The 17,040-nt window shown below is 45.7% G+C and overlaps 1 protein-coding gene across 9 annotated transcripts in view; it reads right to left on the bottom strand.

Moving 5' to 3' along the window:
* LOC149122095 (uncharacterized) overlaps nucleotides 1-17,040 on the bottom strand; it is a 74,313-nt gene that overhangs the window by 26,903 nt on the left and 30,370 nt on the right. For 7 of the 9 annotated variants that reach the window (XR_016221055.1, XR_016221054.1, XR_016221053.1 and 4 more), the window contains one exon: nucleotides 1,759-1,879. The gene's annotated coding sequence lies outside the window, so the exon portion shown is untranslated. Of the gene's footprint in view, nucleotides 1-6; nucleotides 1,880-12,517; nucleotides 12,677-17,040 lie in introns of those variants that run through there. The other 2 variants (XM_089313614.1, XM_089313615.1) reach the window with 2 other exon arrangements.

Here is a 17,040-nt window from a genome sequence, read left to right as displayed (position 1 = left end):
TAAAAGTTAAAATATATGAAGTGTCAAGCCTGGGTCCATGGCATCAGTATCACCCAGGAGCTACTGAAATGCAAGTTCATGGGCCTCACCCCAGACCTACTGCATGAATCTGCATTTAACAAGCTTCACAGGTGAATCTGCACACATTGAAGTCTGAGAAACAATGGAGGTGGCGGTAAGGCACAGAGGGTTAAGCCTTTGACACCTGCATCCTATATTAGAGTGCCGGTTAGAACGCTGCTGCTCTGCTTCCACTCTAGCTCCCTGCTAATGTGCCTGGGGTGGCAGTGGAGAATGGCCCAAGTCCTTGAGCCCCTTTCATCCATGTGGGAGACACAGATGGAGTTCCAGGCTCCTAGTTTTAGCCTGGCCCAGCCTTGGGTGTTGTGGCAATTTGGGGAGTGAATCAGCAGATGGAAGACATGTCTTTATCTCTCTCTCTCCCTCTCTCTTTCTCTTTAATATCCTATCACTCTGCCCTTCAAATAAATAATAAATCTTTTCTTAAAAAAACTACAGTTTCAGAAACACTGCTCAGCGAGATAAGTGTGTAACAACCTAACATCCTAACACAAACACTGGGGAGATGCTAACAGCACACCTCACCGTTGATGCCAGCTCTGTAATCAAAAAGCTACACGACCTTGAAAAGTTGACCATCTTTGTCTAAGGGAGATAAACTAACTATCCAGCTTTTAAGCTTGTGCATCTGCAAAATGGGAACAATCAGATATCTCCATCCTAGGATTCATATGGATTAAGTTAGGCAGCCTAAAACCCCTAGGATACTCGGTGGAACAGAGTAAGAATTAAATGATTTTTATCATCATGGCAAAGATTACGTATGACAGCTGTAAGGATCAAATGAGCTCATGAGTACACAAGGCTGCAGATGAAGAAGATTCCTGCACAGATATGCAGAGAGATTGTCTTGCAGATGTGCAGAACCATTCTTTACCCAGAAAGCCAACTGTGAAATGACAGTTGGAATAAAGAGTGAAAATACAGGCTTCCAAGAGGATTTGGACTCCGTGAGCCTCACTCCATGGTATCAGCAAGGGCCGGAGTTCCGTTTCCCTCCTTATTCCACTTCTTCCCTCTCAGAGAGAAGGCAAAGGGATCCTTTGTTAGGAGACTTAGGGGAGGTGTGGTACATCTGCTCTGTCACTCCCCCAGGCATCATTACCAGGCAATCCCTCACCTACAGCAACTGCTGAGTCATTTTTGAAAAGTTTTCCCATTTCCAGATGTTAGGAGGCTCTGCTTTTGTGCCACTGACCTAGGAGGAAGGGAAGTCAGGGCTTTCTACCTGCAGCATCAGCTGTCAAGCAAAGTGATTGACAGCCTTTGATGGAGAAATAGGTAAGAGGAAAGCTTTCAGATGGTTCCCATCACCTTGGCCTTGAACAAATGCAGCAGGAAGATGTCCCAGGGAGACACAACTGAGCTTAAAAGGGGAAGAACAGAAGGGGCCCAGGGTGGGGAAACGTGAAGAGGGTCAGGGAAGGAGCAAGGAAGGAAACCCGTGGGGCAACAGGAACCTACTGTCCCCCTGTGGATTCGGTTCTTGACCATGTGAACAAAACTGCAGTTACGCTGATCCGAATTCTGATGATCACGAAGCAAACTGACTGTGACGTACATGGTCCTTAACTTTCCAAATTCTTAACAACATTCGGTTGTCTATTAGCCCATTTCTCATTGCTATACTGAACCACTGAGGTTGAGGAACCTTACAGAGAACAGAGAAGCACTCACGGTTCTGAGGTTCCAGGGGGCGGTGGCAGCACTGGCTTTGCTTCAGGGAGTCTCGTGGCAGATGGCATCACAATGCAGGGATGCTTGGCAGAGGGAGAAACCACATCAGGAGACAGGAAGCCTGAGAGAGAGTCAGAGGTCATGTCAGGCTTTAATGACAACTCATTCTCACAAGGACTCACTCCAGAAAACCAGCATCCTCAGGCCCTTCCATGTAGCCTCACCTGTTAAAATTCCATCGTACCCTGGGAGCTAAGCTCCTAACACATGAACACTTGGGGGAAAGCACAATCAAACCCGGGCTGACTGCTCTTCTGGTACATTCCCTAGACAGGGCCTGCTGTGGTCTCATTTAATGCAGCACACAACACAGGCTTTAAATGTACATCTGGGGGCCACGGTTGTGGCATAGCGGGGTAAGCTGCCACCTACGGGCACAGCATCCCATGTGGGTGCCAGCTCAAGCTTTGCTGCTCCACTTCCAACCCAGCTCCCTGCTAATGCACGTGGGAAAGCAGTGGAAGATGGCCCAAGTGCTCGGGCCCCTGCACCCACGGGAAGACCTGAATGGCATCCAGGATCCTGCCTTTGGCCTGGCCCAGCCTTGGGCCTTGGCAGCCATTTGGGGGATGAGCCAGCAAATGCAAGATTCTTTCTAACTCTGCCTTTCAAATAAATAAATAATAAAAATCTTTTTAAAAGCAAACCAAAATAACAATAAGCGATGCAGATAGAATGTGGCTCTCAAAAGCCTAAAATATTTTATAACTGCTTCCTGCCTGATCTTCCTCTGACATGGAACCTACTCTTCATAGCTCCCTCTCCGCTTTGTCCTGGCTGCCCTCATATCCCTTCAACTGATCTTCCGTGGACTTTTTTTCATCTGGCCTTTGCTGAACTGGCCTGGAGCCTCCTAGAGTTTCATTATCTACTCTCTTCCAGAGGTCAGACACTCCAGGTCAGGAAAGGAAAATGAATGTGGGAACAGGTCAGAGGTCAATAGGGGTTGGTATGCAGCTTGGAAAACTGAGACTAGACGTTCTGCTAAAAATAGCTCAGGTTTCTTTTTTCTGGAGCCATGTTCTGGGCCAGATTTATTCATCCCCGAAGTCTAGCCTTTGTCCCTTCAAATGTCCAACCCCAGTGCCTGTGTCTCAAAAAGGAAGCGAGCTTCGGTTTCTATGCAGGTCCTCAGGACCCCACGGGGCCTGCAGGTTGCACAGGAACAAGGGCACAGCTGTTAGATTTGTCTCCGTTTTCTTTGGCCATTGGGCTGCACTGGATGAGGCCTCATCCCAGTTTCCTCTTCATCTCAGTTGGGCCTCCTGATCATGGTGGCAATCAAGGAGAATCTAGTCCCCGAGTCACACTGTGAGCCATGGATGGCAGATGCCTTGGGGTTCTGCACTGCCCCCTCTGGCCTGTCTCTCAGGCCAGCTACCGGGGTTGGCTTCCTGCAAGCTCGGCCTCACCTTGCAGAGCAGTGCTGTCCTTCACACAGGAGCCAGCACCTCTCAGCTCTGCTGCTCCGCCAGGGCCGTGCTGCATATCACAGTTCCCTGCTGCTCAGGCCCTGTGTGCTCAGCGCATGTGGGCACAGACAGAGGCACAGGGAAAGGCGCACTTTCCACCTCCGTCTCCTGATTCGTTTCCAGGTGTCACTCAGTCATACTTGAGACTCTCCTTGGCCCCTGGAATATCAAGTCTCAGAAGCTTGTGCTTTTACCTTCCTTTCTTCTTGGTCCACCTGGCTGATTCCAAGTCACATCTCACACAATTCCCATCCAAAGCCTCTCCATTCTCGCACCTCCTTCTGCCATTCATGTTCGGTTCTGTCTTTGTGTATTCTTCCCTAGACTTTGCCAACAGCAATGCACTTTCTATTTTCTTCTCTTATAATCAATAATTTCTCATTTTCTCACACCCTATTAGAAGGTTTATAAGGGACAGAAAGCTTGCCAATCACCTCTGTATTTGCATTCCTAGTGTGACACAAACAGCGAACACAAACATTTGCTGAATGACTGAATGAAGGTACGAGTGGTTTGCAATTATGCTGAAATCCTGCTGTCACCAAATATATCATTTTGCATTCAAATATTAAAATTAGTAAATACTTTCTGAGAATTTATTTGCCACATAGAAATCATTCAATAAATGCTGAACCCTTATATAAACTTCAAAAAAGATAAATAATGGCACCAAGGGTGAAGCCACGGCTTGCGATGTCACATCCCATATTGGAGTTCTGGTTCCAACCTGGCTGGCCTGCTTCTGATCTAGCTCCCCGCTAATGTGCCTGGAAAAGCTGTGAAGATGTCCCAAGTACTTCAGTCCCTGCCACCCACGTGAAAGACCCAGGCGGAGTTCCTCACCCCTGGTTTCGGCCTGGCTCAAACCTGGTGGCTGTGGCCATTTGGGGAGTTAATCAGACCCCTTTTTCTGTCTCTCCTATCTCTGTCACACTGAATGTCAAATAAACAAATAAATAAAATATCTTTTTTAAAGCTACCCAATGAAATCCCTCAAGAGAGTGAGGGAAATGAATACAAATGCAACAAACCTGACTGTAAGGGTTTTAATTATTTAAAAAGTCAGAGAGTGCTAAGTACGTGACTGATGGTTTCATGGAACCCATGGGGTTGTGGGGGAAAGACTGGAGTTGCCTAGAGACCAACTGTATTAATTTCAGGCATACTTATGGTGTGCCTGGTTAATGTCAGGTGAAGTATGTGATAAGACTGAGCTTAAATGATGAATATCTCAGTATTCATCAGGCAGTAATTATTTTGAAATCTATTCATTTGAATAGATTTTACAACTTGTGATCTCCTAAAGCTAAAATCTGAGTTCAGGGTAGTAGGAAATTCTAGCAATCAACGGTACCCAGTTCCATCTTGGTCTTGGGGTGAACACAGGCTGCTTAAGTCTGACTTCTCTCTGCTTCATCTGAACCTTAAGTCAGACCTCTAAGGATAATCCTGATAATTAACTAGTAGGACCGATACCAATTCTGTCTGTGAATATAGAAGGAACAGGGTTAAAGCACCTAAGAACTTTTTTAATCCAAATCATGGATTTGTTACTACCTAGTCTGAGCCCTCAAATCATGTTTACAGAGGCGGATCTGCTCGTTTTCTATTTGTGATTTGGGGGAACTAGGCAGGAAGATTATGGAGAAATATGTGAGTGGGGCTTTCTGCCAGCCCTGCACTGTAACTCCATCCCTTCCCTGTCAATCTTGTACCCCACTTTCTCAGGGTGCACCTGTGTCCCATCCAGAACCAGGAAGAAGACACTATGATGACCAGGTGGAAGTTAACCTACATGTGGAGGTGCCAGCGAACTCTCAGAGAGCCTCACTCAAGCTAAACTCCACCAGCCCGATCTCAGGAAAGACACTGATACTGAGAGGGCTGCTGTTAGCCCTTTGACCGTGCCCATGTCCTCTCTGAACTCCTCCCGCCCTCTCTCCTCACAGGCAGCTCTCTGCGTGACAGGTATCTGTGTGGAGTAACCACACTCACCTGTGAATGCACGCACTCTCTCTGTTAAAGGAATCCTGCTCTCACTGGGGCACTGTATATATGGCTCTTTATGACACTTGAGTCCTTATCTCTGTAGGGTCAAGAAACTGGAATAAAGATTAAGAGACCTAGGCCTGTAACATCTTCATCACCTGTCACCTTGGGCTATGTCTGCAGAGGCAGAATGTGTAAGGGGGAAGTCATAGGCTTGGGAGCCCAATGCAGTTGGACCTTCATTTGCGTGCTTAGCAAACTTGAATAAATTGCCTTTCCTTTTTGGAAGCCAGGTTTCTTTTACTGACATACAGAGGGAAAACTGCTGCTGCCACAGAATTGCAAGAGAAAACAGAGTGGCTTGGATGGGGCCTTAGCAATGGGCCTGCCCAGTCACACCTTTTCCCGCCAACAGAATCAAGATTCCTGTGATTGGGATCCTTTACACGGACTGCTGAAGTTCCTGGCATTTCTCCTCCCTTCTGACTCCTCTGGCCAAAAGAGTGGGAGAATTAATGACACAGCAATGTGGAGCCAAGAATCCAAGAATGAGAATCCCTTGTCTCTTCCTCGTACTTCCCAGGTGCCCAGAGCTACACAGTTACTTGTGTGAGCTAAATGTGGTTTGAATAAGAGGCTGGGTGTCCTGCAGAGACCTGGAGATTCTGGAATTTTCCCTTTGGGTTATATAAAATGAGATTTTTTATAATGGATGTATAAGTGTCCATTTGTTATTACAATCTTTCACTTTATCTTCATTTCTGATTGCTGTTTAATCAGCAATAGCTTGGAACAACTGAACTTTTAGTTTCGTCCTCTGTTAAGCAAGTAATGATGTGTAAACAAACACTTAAATAAGTGCTACTTCAAGGGACCTTTTTTCCCCTTTGTAATGTTAAGAATCCTTATCTGGGTAAATGAGTCCACCCTCTAATTTGCCAGTAGGATATTTCTGGACTCCATTTAGCTATTCTGTTTCAAATTTAATTACACATGAAGGTAAATGGTTTAGACTGGGCCAGACCAAAGCCAGGAGTCTGGAATAATATCTGGGTCTCCTACAGGGGTGCAGTGGCCCAAGGACTTGGGACGTCTTCCACTCTATCCCAGGCATATTAACAGGAAACTAGGGGCCAGTGCCGTGGCCCAGTAGATTACTCCTCCACCTCTGGCGCCAGCATCCCATATGGGCACCAGTTCTAGTCCCGGCTGCTCCTCTTCCAAACCAGCTCTCTGCGATGGCCTGGGAAAGCAGTAGAAGATGGCCCAAGTGCTTGGGCCCCTGCACCCACGTGGGAGACCGGGAAGAAGCTCCTGGCTTCAGATGGGCGCAGCTCCGGCGGTTGCGACCATTTGGGGAGTGAACCCGCGGATATCTCTCCCTCTCACTGTAACTCTACCTCTCAAATAAATACAATAAATTAAAAAAAAAGAAAGAGGAAACCAGATGGGAAACAGAGCATCCAGGACTTGAACTGGCATCCATATATGATGCCAGCATTGCAGGCAATGGCTTAATACACCATACCACAACACCAGCCCCAGAAGTTTCTTAATTTAAACTGCTTATTTCTTTATATAGTTATTTATAAATTTATCTTACTTAGTTATATTTAAATATTTGCTACAGCGTGTGGTAGTTGTGTAGACAAAATCTCCACTACTCATTGCAATCATTCATTTTTGGGAAATACTGAGGGTTCATCATGTGCTCAACACCGATGTGACTATGAGAGAGGCAGCAGCAGACTAGCTGTGCCCGTACCTGTATTCACAGAATTTACACTCTCCAGCCCTGGAGAGTGGCTGGAGTGGCTGAGTGGCTGCACAGGTACAGATGTCCCAAGTGTGTGACCATCAGGAGTGATGCCCACGGCAGACAGCTGCTGGACACCATGGGGCAGGTCCAGAGTTAGGTCAGGGGAAGGTGAACGCTAGGGCATCACCCCTGCTTTCCCAGGGAAAGTGCTCTGCTGCTTTCCTCAAGCTTCAGGGTTCAGTGGAGCCAGCTCTGGGAAGACAGATAAATTTAAACAGGAAGACTTAACCAGAGACATCAAGTTTTATCTAGGGTGTATATGAGCTCCATATCATTTAAAATGCATAACAAAATTCTGTCATGCATAGGACTTTGAGTAGGCTACTGACTTGAGCACAGGGGTCGAATGCCTTTCTCTCCATTAGAAGGACTGATGGGTCATAAACATGCAGAAAATTTTCATCAGCCCTGGGTTGCAATCAAAAGCGAAAAATCAACTTGAGAGATTTACAAGCTACACCTTATTGTCACTGAGGGGAAAATAAAGAGGCACGCCTGCATCTCCACAGGGGCATCACATGGCTGATACGGCATTAGTTAGAGTGAGTTGAGAACATCTTGGCTGCCTGGGATTTTCAGACTCCAAGAGAAGGGAGTCTCACACCAGAGGGAGAAGGGTAAAGAAAGGCCCCATGCCCAGAAATGAAGCACAACTGTCCTCATGAGGCTGGAGTATGTGCCCCTTACCACCTCAGAGAGAGGCAAGCCTAGGAGGCAGGAACAGCTAGAGGCAGCTCTCCTGTTCTGTTTCTTTTCTGTGCTATGCACCCCCAGGGCCATGAACTTGGAGAAAGCAGTCCGTATAGGCAGTGAGCAGCAGAACCAGCAAGGAGGACCCCCCAGCCAGCACACACTCCATAGGGACTACCAGTGATGCAATTCAAGGGAAGCCGACTGAGGCACGGACTTAAGTAACTGCCCAGTGGTCTCTAGTGAGATATTCAAGGGGTCTTCAAAATTTTCATGGAAAGTAAGTTTCTAAAAAAAAACTGTGCCTAAGCTGCAAAATTTATTTGCACCAAAATAAATTCATACTAACTTATTATACTGTGCCTGAGTACAACCTAGTTTGAGGCCCTAGGAAAGATCAAACATTTGAATCAGGCACCGAATCAGAGCAGCATGGATTCTGCTAAAATTGAGGCAAGAACAAATGCCAAGTTTATGAAGGTTGGGGAGAATGGTGAAATTAAGACAATGCTCCAGTGGAATTAGCAATTTACAAATGGTAAATTATTTCAAAAAGGGACAAGAGGATGTTGAAGATAAGCCCACAGCAGAAGACTACACACATCAATCTGCAAGGAAGCAATTAAACTTATTCAAGCCCTACTTGACGAAGACTCACAACTGACAGCAGAACCAGCAGCCACCACTGCAGACACCTCAACTCGTTCAGCTTAAACAGCTCTGGCCCCAAAAAGACAGTGCAGCAAACTTTCCACTCAACAGGTGCCAGAATGTGGCATCCAACTCGGCTGCAGACAAAAGCGGAACTTTCAGTGGAAACTTTAAATAAGCGACACCAAGATTCTGAAGCATTTCTTTGAAGAGTTTTAACAGGAGATGAAACCTGGCTTTATTACCTGAAGGACTCTGAAGACAAAGCACAGCTAGAGAAGTGGCTACCAAGAGGTGGATGTGGTCCAGTCAAAGCCAAAGAAACCACTGTGTTCTGCATCTAACAGTCCACCTTGCATATGACCACGTTTTCTATTTCCAGTCATCAGCTGATGGACATCTTGGTTGAGTCCATTTCTTTGCTATTGTGAACTGATCTGCAATTAACATGGGAGTGCAAGAGTCTCTTTCATATGCCGACTTCTGGGTGGAACTGGAGATCATTATGTTAAGGAAATAATGCAGATGCAGAAAGACAAATATCACGTTTCCTCTCCTATGTAGAGGTTAATACACACACACACACACACACACACACACACACACATAGGAGAAAGAAACAATTAAAACTGGGTATCATATTGTTTGGTCCATAGTTATAAATATTATCTCCATTGAATTCAACCTCTACAATTTAATAATATACCATTACTGGGGCTGGAGCTGTGGTGCAGCATTTAAACACGCCACCTGCAGTGCCAGCTGGTCTGAGTCCCAGCTGCTCCACTTCTGATCCAGCTCTCTGCTATGTCCTGGGAAAGCAGCAGAAGATGACTTAAGTCCTTGGGCCCCTGCACCCAATGGGAGACCTGGAGGAAGCTCCTGGCTCCTGGCTTTGGATCAGCACAGCTTCAGCCATTGTGGCCATCTGGGGAGTAAACCTGCAGATAGAAGATTTCTCTCTCTCTCTCTCTCTCTCTCTCTCTCTCTCTCTCTCTCTTTGCCTCTCCGTATTTCAAGTAAATAAATAAATCTTTTTAAAAAAAGAAATAAGGAATCTCCAGACTGATTTCCATAGTGGCTTAACCAGTTTGCATTCCCACCAACAGTGGGTTAGTGTCCCTTTTTCCCCACATCCTCGCCAGCATCTGTTGTTGGTAGATTTCTGAATGTGAGCCATTCTAACCGGGGTGAGGTGGAACCTCATTGTGGTTTTGATTTGCATTTCCCTGATTGCTAGTGACCTTGAACATTTTTTCATGTGCCTGTTGGCCATTTGGATGTCCTCTTTTGAAAAATGTCTATTGAGGTCCTTGGCCCATCTCTTAATTGGGTTGTTGGTTTTGTTTTTGTGGAGTTTCTGGAAATCAGTCTGGAGATTCCTCAGAAACCTGAAGATAACCCTACCGTTCGACCCAGCCATCCCACTACTTGGAATTTACCCAAAGGAATTTAAATTGGCAAACAAAAAAGCAGTCTGCAGCCTAATGTTTATTGCAGCACAATTCACAATAGCTAAGACCTGGAACCAACCTAAATGCCCATCAACGGTAGACTGGATAAAGAAATTATGGGATATGTACTCTTTAGAATACTATACTGCAGTAAGAAACAACGAAATCCAGTCATTTGCAACAAAATGGAGGAATCTGGAACACATCATGCTGAGTGAAATAAGCCAGTCCCAAAGGGACAAATACCATATGTTCTCCCTGATCGGTGACAACTGACTGAACACCAAAATGGAAACTTGTTGAAGTGAAAGGGACACTATGGGAAACGGTGACTTGATCAGCATAGCCCTGACTGTTAATGAACAACTTAATACATTAAAAAAAAAAAAAAAAAAAAAAAAAAAAGAAATAATAGACCATTATTTCCTCACTTGTGACAACTGTTATGAATCCTACATCATGTGATCCTTGTTTTCAAGAAAAATAGTAGGCATGTGTATGATCTCTACATGCGAAGTGAACATGGAAAAATGTTGAAAAGATTAAATCTAAGAACATAAATATGATATTTAAAATACATAGACACTTGAATACATTATATAACTCAAAGTAATTCTGCACCAATGGAACATTACTTCCTATAGAAAGAAGGCTAAAAAGTAAATATTAAAAACATGAAATTCAGAAAAACAAGTGGACTGATCAAAAGCAAAGATCATGGCAACAGTATTGGAGGTGCTCAAGGCACTGTGCTGTTGACTTTTTGGGGAATAAAGCGGGGTGACATCTGCTTCTTACGAGGCTGTTTCGAGAAAGTCACCCAAAAGCTTAGCAGAAAAATGCCCAGGAAGCTTTACAAGAGAATCTTCCACGATGACAAAGCTCCTACTCATGCCTCTCATCAAAGAAGGCGATTTTGTGAGAGGTTCAGTGGAAAATAGCTCTGATTTGCTCCTTCTGAATTCTTTTTGTTTCCTAATTAAAAAAAAAAAAAAAAAAAAAAAAAAACATTATGGAGCCGGTGCTATGGTGTAGTGGGTAAAGCCACTGCCTGCAGTACCAGCATCCCAAATGGGCGCCAGTTGAAGTCCCAGCTGCTCCACTTCCGATCCAGCTCTCTGCTGTGGTCCAAATCCTTGTGCCCCTGCGCCCACGTGGGAGACCCAGAAGAAGCTCCTGGTTCCTTGCTACACACTGGGGCAGCTCTGGCTGTTGCGGCCATCTGGGGAGTGAACCAGTGGATGTAAAACTCTCTCTCTCTCTCCTTCTCTGTAACTCTGGCCTTCTGGCCTTCAAGTAAACAAATAAATCTTTTAAAAAAATTTAAAAGACACCAATGTTTCTTTGTTTAATAATTAAGTAAACTGAAAATAGATCTTTGTAAAAATTAAGAGTGGGAATGTGAGAAGGAAGGGTTGGAGCACAGGCAAGAGGAAGGTAGGGGGCGCAGTGTCACTACGTTCCTAAATCTGTATCTAGGAAATACACAAAATCTGTATAACTCAAATAATTTTTTAAAAAAAGATTTACTTATTTATTTGAAACTCAGAATTACAGATAGAGGGGGAACGACAGAGAGAGAGAGTCCATCTGCTGGTTCACTCCCTAAACAGCCAAGACAGCCAGGGCTGAGCCAGGCTGAAGCCAGGAGCCAGGGGCTTCTTCAGGGTCTCCCACATGGGTGCAGGGGTGCAAGCGTTTGCGCCATCCCCTCTGCCTTTCCAGGCACACTAGCAGGGAGCTGGATAGGAGGTGAAGCAGCCGGGACTCGAACCGGTGCCCTTATGGGATACTGGCACTGCAGAAGGTGGTTTAAACCCCGGTGCCACAATGCTAGCCTTCTGTGTTTCTTACACCACACTGTAAAGTCCAGTCTGCTAGTCCTCAAGGCCCAGATCAGTGCTGGCACACACAGATAATCAATGAATGTAAAGTTCCTTTGACCTCCTGTTATCAGCCCCCAGCCTCTCTCACAACTACAGCATCTCATTTCAGAAGATCTGAAATTCAGAGTTGAGTTTTCCTAACTGAAGGAGTCATACCACCCCATGCCACCCTGGCTCTTTTTAAATGCATGCATAATGTATACATTATTTAAATGTATGTATAATGCCTCTTTTTAAAATGTATGCATTTGCTGGCCAGCACCATGGCTCACTTGGTTAATCCTCTGCCTACAGTGCCAGCATTCCATATGGGCACCGGGTTCTAGTCCCAGTTGCTCCTCTTCCAGTCCAGCTCTCTGCTATGATCCAGGAGGGCTGCGGAGGATGGCCCAAGTGCTTGGGCCCCTGCACCTGCATGGGAGACCGGGAGGAAGCACCTGGCTCCTGGCTTCGGATCGGCACAGTGTGCCGGCCGTGGTGGCCATTTGGGGGGTGAACCAACGGAAGGAAGACCTTTCTCTCTGTCTCTCTCACTGTCTAACTCTGTCAAATAAAAAAAAAAAGTTTGCATTTGTTCAAAGAACTGGAGGGGAGGGACAGCATTTCACAGTTTTGTTCCAGCAAAGGCATGTTGGCTAGGTGTCTGAATGCCATACAACAACAAAACGCATGGGGCCAAAAACTGGGTTCTGTTCAAAACTAATGGATCTACTGTGCAATTCCAATTTTAGAACAAACTTGAAATGACAAAATTTTAATGATGGAGAACAGACCAGTGGTTGCCAGAGTTAGGGTCAGGGGGAAGGTGTCATTATACAGAGGTTGATTGAACGAGTTCCTTTGCAGTGATGGAGAGTTTTGTGTCTTGATTGTGGAGGTCTCAACACTGATTTACACCTGTGGAGAAACCCCACAGTATTACATACCAGCAGCAGCAACAACAAAAACTGATGAAAACCAAACAAGTGCCACAGTTTAACCAATAGTATTGTACCACTGCCAATTTCCTGACTTCGAAAATACGCTCAGGGATATAAGGTGTTGCTGGGAAAAGCTGTGTGAGGCACACATGTAAAATTCCTATGTGATTTTTGCCTCTTTAGTGGGTTTTAAATTAGCTCAAAATTTTAAAAAGTTTTAAAAATGCAAAACGGAAGTGCACTATTGGTACAAAGGTGAAGATGCTGCTTGGGATGTCCACACCCCTAGTCAGAGTGCCTGGGTCTGAGTGCAAGTTCTACTCCAATGCCAGTTCCTTGCTGATGTCCATCCTGAAGGGAGCGGGTGGTGGCTCAAAGCAGCTGGGTCCCTGCCACCGATGCGGCTGACCTGGATGGGGTTCCCAGCCCCAGCTTCAGGCTGGCACAGCCCTGGCTGCTGTGGACATTTGGGGAGTGAAGCAGCAGACGGGAGCTTTTTCTCTGTGTCTGCCTGTTTCTCTCCTCTCTCTCTCCCTCCCTCTCTCACAAATAAATAAAATAAATGAATTTAAAAATGTATATACTGTATCTGACAGACCATGAATTGAGCAAATAGGAAGAAAAGAAACTCCATAAAATTATTCAACAACTCATGGACTCACCTTCAAGCTGGCCATGAAGGGATCTGATTCTGCTGAGTGTACAAGAGATTTAGAACTAAATCAACCAACGAATCATTGCCCAAGTCTCAGACTGACCACAAGGTGGCACACATGTGGGCTAAATCTGAATCACAGTCCAAAGAAAATGAGTTGAAGCTTGTGGTAGAAATGCAGCCTGGTTATCCGCCTTTAAAAACGACCCAGAGTACAAAATATAATATTTGTAATATTCAGGAAACAATCCTGGATTATGCAGCACTGGAGAATCAGGAAACTCTCAACCTGAGTGGGAAAAGACTATTATTAACAGGCACAGACGCCAAGATAACACAGATGTTAAAATGACTTGGTAGAGACAGTGGCACAGCTATTGTGCAAATGGCCCAACAAGCAATAGTAAACACTCTTGAAAAAAAATGACAAATCAGAAGGCTAGCAAATAAGAATGTGTAGGAAGAATCAAATAGGAGTTTTGGAACTGAAAAAAAATTAACAACCAAAATGTAAAATTCGTTGGATGAAGCAGAGAATGATAACAGAGAGAAAAGAAAAGAAAAAAAAAGAGTGGGAGGAAAAGATGAACAGAGTTTTGGTGATCTGCGTGACCACAATGAAGAATTCAGGCCACTAGAATTCTAGGAATAGACAACTGACAAATATAACAGGTTTTTATTTTACAAGATTTATTTATTTATTTGAGAGTTAGAGTTACAGACAGTGAGATGAAGAGACAGAGAGGAAGGTCTTCCATCCTCTGGTTAACTCCTCAAATGGCCACAATAGCCAGAGCTGTACTGATCTGAAGCCAGGAGCCAGGAGCTTCTTCCAGGTCTCCCACACGGGTGCAGGGGCCAAGGCACCTGGGTCATCTTCTGCTTTCCCAGGACACAGCAGAGAGCTGGACCGGAAGTGGAGCAGCCAGGACTCAAACTGGCACCCATATGGGATGCCAGCGCCTCAGGCAGAGACTTAACCCATTGCACCACAGTGCCGGCCCCAAGAGGTTTATAAAATGGATTCAATGGGGGCTGGAGCTGTGGCATAGCAGGTAAACTTGCCACCTGCAGTGCCAGCATCCCATATGGGCACCGGTTTGAGACTCGGGTCTCACAGAGAACCCTGCCCTGGAGCAGGAGTATCACGGGGCATCATGGTCACTGAAAGGCCAGAGTGGCTGAAGCAGAAACTGCAGTGAAATTGTACAAAATGAGACTGGGAATTTAGAGCCAAATACAAAAGGAACTGCCTCTTTTTTAAGAATATTGGCAAGGCAGAAAGAGAGGGAAAGAGGGGAGAGAGAGAGATCTGAATTCTGAAAAAAAAAAAATATTTTGGCTGCAGAGTGGCAGCCAGCTTGGCGAGGAGCAAGGGCAGGTGCAGGGGAGGCTGAGGCAGCTATGCCAATGTCCATGGTAGGAGAGGGGGATGATCTCTTGAGTCAGTGTGCTTGGACGAGAGACAAGGCAACAGGACGGTAAGTTATTTAGAAGATAAAGTCAGCCGTGTGCTGATGTGTTGACCACGGGAGACAATGGAGAGGAGGACCTCGAATCAGATCCCCACACAGATTCCTCCTCTTGTAATTCAGTGGGTGATGCGGCCATTCACTGACTCAGAGAGCAGGGGAAGGGTATGTGATGGAGAAGAGGGTGGAGGTCTGCTCTCAGGAGATTTTGATCTCAGTTCTGGACAGATTGGTTTGCAGGGACTTGCAGGCTTCTAAGAGGAGATATGTATTGCAAGTCTGAAACTCAGAGGAGAGATGTATGCTGTCTGCCTATTGATGATAACCAAAAGTCATGTTGTGGAAGAGAATGTCCAGGAAGAAAAATCTGAGTGAGTTGAGAAATGAGAGCCTGTGATTGAATTCTGAGAACGCCAACGTCCGCTTGCTGCGTAGAAAGAAGGAGTTCAGAGAATAAACAGAGAAGACGTGTCCAGAGAAGTAGAGGAAACGCCAGGAAAATGCTGTCGTGTGGAAGCCAAGGGAAGAGTGCTTCGAGAACCACGAGTGACCATTATACCAAAGATGTTGCTGAGAGTTTGAGAAGCAGAGCAGGTGGGCGTTCGATGGGCGGGTCAAGGCACTTCTTCAGGCTCCTGTGTGCCGTATCCGAGTGCCTGCTGCAAGTCTGACGATTCCACGTCCCACCCAGCTCCCTGCTAACACACACCCACACCCTGGGATGTGGCACATGATGGGTCATGTACTTGAGCCCCTGCTACCCCCCGCAAGGGAGACCCAGAGGGAGTCCCTGGATCCTGGACTTGGCCTGACCCAGCCCCAGCCCTGGCTGTTGTAGATATTTAGGAAAGTGAACCAGCAGATGGAAAATCTACATTTTTAACATTTAATAGAAGAAAGAGGGCACTAAGAAATATCTCTCTTCAGCAGAGTTAACTGGATGTGAAATTATGGGAACCAAAACCACACTGGAGTAGTTGAGGAATGAATGGGGGATGAACAAATGAGAACATTTTGAGAAGTTCAACGAACGAAGCAGGGAGACACCACAATTGCTAGAAGGAATTTGTGGCTAGGATTTGACTTGTACTTAATGGAAGAGCTTGAACACAATTTTAAAAGCCAATGGGAAAATCTAGTTAACAGGATGAAGCTATGGATAAGAGAGAGTACATATAATTAATGTGTTCCAATGCTCCCAGGGAAGCAGAACTGAATAGAATCTATTATTCAATATGAGCTGTGGCTTTAGCTCCTGCGAGAGACGTCTCCCATACTGCAAGGAAATTGAGACACACACACACACACACACACACACACACACAGAGAGAGAGAATGCAGATGCAAGTCACTGGCAGATCTGGGAAGACAAGCAAATTATACAGAAGCTATAATTTCAATGTGGTTTATTTCTGTGTAATGGATCTGGAATAAAACGACTTGAGCCAGGACTTCGGCTTCTACATGGCAGAGCAGATGTGCCTTCCCGCCCCCCAATGACAACTTGGAGCCCTGGATATCACATAGGGAAAATAGAAGACTCTGGAAGGTGGAGAGATGGAAGGAGACTGGCTGGACCTTAGGCTGTGAGGAACACATGTCAGATGAACCCCCCAGGTTTTCTATTTCTCTTTAATATCCTGGACTCGGAGCTGAAGAAGCACACAACTGGGCAACACCAAGGGGCACAGAGCAGCCCCTCCAGCAGAGTCCTATTCTCTGTATCCAAAGTACTAGGAAACATGCAGTCTTGCAAGACAGAAAACTGGTAATAATAACTGTTTCACTACGGCAAAAATTACAGAGAAAGGACCATGGCCCACCCTCACCTGCACCAACAAAAACCAAGAGGCAAGCTTAGACGTCCACCTTTGTGGCACTCAAGTGAGGCTTGTCTCCAACTAGGGCGCTCACAGAGAAGGGAAGGATGAAAATCAGCCCTCTCCATCCATAACTGCCAGGGCAGCGTCAGAGGCATCGTGGTGGGAAACCAGACTTTTATGACTACCCATCAGGGGTAATGAGCAACCCCCCTCCCCCTGCCCCACATCGTGGTGTCCGTTAGGACCCAGGGAGGAGCTGGAACTTCCATGTCCAAGCACAAGTAACAAAGAATTCACCAATTTTGGATCTCAATGGAGGCTGAGCAGGGAATGTGCACCTCTACCCCTTATGTAGCAGTAACCAGGCAGCATCTACACCTTTTCCGACCAG

Source organism: Oryctolagus cuniculus, chromosome 15 (assembly GCF_051225735.1).
Source record: "Oryctolagus cuniculus isolate XC-2025 breed Fujian yellow rabbit chromosome 15, ASM5122573v1, whole genome shotgun sequence".
Lineage (NCBI taxonomy): Eukaryota > Metazoa > Chordata > Mammalia > Lagomorpha > Leporidae > Oryctolagus > Oryctolagus cuniculus.
The sequence above is the reverse complement of the archived record's forward strand: the minus strand, read 5'-3'. Positions and strand labels throughout refer to the sequence as shown.